The sequence below is a fragment of the Fukomys damarensis genome, unplaced genomic scaffold, assembly GCF_012274545.1.
Source record: "Fukomys damarensis isolate Sample0158 unplaced genomic scaffold, DMR_v1.0_HiC HiC_scaffold_19, whole genome shotgun sequence".
Taxonomy (NCBI): Eukaryota; Metazoa; Chordata; class Mammalia; order Rodentia; family Bathyergidae; genus Fukomys; species Fukomys damarensis.
The window spans coordinates 7,230,904-7,233,160 of NW_022900931.1; positions in this window are offsets into that span (position 1 = coordinate 7,230,904).

Below are 2,257 nucleotides of genomic sequence, written 5' to 3' on the forward strand. Positions count from 1 at the left end.
TGAATTGATTCACATTTGTGTTTCATGGTCATTTTGACTTTGGGGAAGAACCAGAAGTCTTACAGTGCCAGATCTGGTGAATAAGATGGATGAGAACACAGCATAATGTTTTCGACAGAAATTGGCATAAATATCTTGAATCAATTTAGGACAGAGGCCAATATATAAAAGAGGGCTTCCAGAACTGTTTCAGAAAGGAGCAAGAAAAATACGATAAATGTGATCAAAGTGAGGGGCAGTATTTTGAGGGGAGTTAATATTAACATCTTTCACTGTTATTAATTTTTTAAAATAAACATGCACTGTAGTTTTTTGGTTTTTTGTTTGTTTGTTTTTGTGCCTCATAGCACAGTGCCTAGCATGAAAACAACCACAAAAAAATAGAGAGCTAGGGGTGTAGTTTGGTCAGCATGGATGGACCTGGGTTCCATCTCCAGCACCAAAAAATAAAATTAAAATAGAAATTACTTTTTTCATAAAGGGTGTTGCCCTTCTGGATAGTCTGAGCTCACCGCCATTCATCTTCCTCTACCAGGAGGCTGTGTAGTGGATAATTAGATGAGCAGCATGTCTAGCACATGTGTCTTAGTTACTTTCTTGTCTCTGGAACAAAATATCTGGTACAAGTTAAAGGAGGGAAGGTTTATTTTAGCTCACAGTTTATAGAGGTTTCAGTCTGTAGTCAGCTGACTCCAAGGCAGGGTAACATGGCAGAGGAGCCTGGCAGAGGAGAAACAGTCCATAGCATGGCTGCTAGGTGGAAGGAAGCAACAAGCCTTCCTTTCCCTTTTGTTCCATCCAAGCTACAAGCCCATTGGTTGGTGCCACCCACAACCAGTGTGGGCCTTCCCATTATGTACAGCCAGAAGAATGCTCAACCAAACAGTGGATTAATCCAGATATCACACCAGTAACCCAGCATCGCACCCCCATGATCCAGCCACCTCCCAAAAGCTCCACCTGTGAGAGTGCATGAGGCTTTGGGGGACATCTATGAGTACGCCATAGCAGCATGTCTGACTGACTGGGAAGCTCTTCTCTCGCCGATGTCTGAAAGTTAGACCTGAGACTGTACTGGGGGCGGGGGGAGTTGCCTGCCACTGTTCAGCTGCCTTGCTCTTCTGACCACCTGAGTCAAGCTATTGGATCCCTTGGACTTAACTGCTGATCACAGGCGTGGGAGGAGGAAGAAGGTTGAGGGCATGTGTAGTTCTCCATCCAAGTGCTCCTTTGTTTTTTGTAAAGGGCAGATATTTCTTTGCTCCATAGATGAAAGAGAACCTAATTTTTTCTCTGTATTTTGTTGTGGTTTTTTTTTTTCCTAGTAACAAGGCATAAAGAACCAATTATTGTTAATTTGAGTTGAGCAAAATATCATTGCTAACAGTAACAAAAGAAAGACCCAATTAAAACATGGGCAAAGGATCTGAATATACATCCCCCAAAGATTCTATGCAAATGAACAATAAGCCCATGAAAAGATGCTCAAAACCTCAGTGAGACTGCTTTTCCACTCATTAGAATGGCTTTTAAAAGGAAAGTGTTGGTGAGGATGTGGAGAAATCGTAACCCTTGCACGTTGCTAGTGAGAATGTAAAACACTGCAGCTGCCATGGCAAGTAGTCTGGCAGGTCCTCAAAGTGTTAAACATAGATTCACCATATGATCCAGCAACTCTGTTTCGGGGTGTGTACCCAAAGGAATTAAAAGCGGGACTCGAACGATTATTTATACATCCATGTTTGCATCCACAATAGATAAAAGATGGAAGCAGCCTCAGTGTCCCTCAATAGCTGTAGCTAAACACAATGTGGTACATGGTACAATAGAATATTACTTAGCCTTCGAAAGAAAAGAAATTCTGGCCGGGGATTTAGCTCAGTGGTTCCACCGTTTGCCTTGCAAATGCAAGGACCTGAGTTCGATCCCCAGTACCAAAAAAAAAGAGAAAAGAAATTCTGACACATACAACAAATGAGTGAAACTGGAGGATACTATGCTAAGTGAAATAAACCAGGTACAAAAAAACCAATTAGCCAGGTGTGGGTGGAGAAAGCCTGTAGTCCCTGTGCTTGAGAGACTGAAGCAGGAAGATGGTGAGTTTGAGGACAGCATGGGCGACATTGCAAGTTCAAGGCCAACTGGAACTACATAGTTCCTGTCTCAATAATGATGAAACAAGACAGTTATTGCATGGTTCCACTTATACAGAGCAGTTAGCTTTACTTTTTTTTTTTTTTTTTTTTTTTTTTTGTTC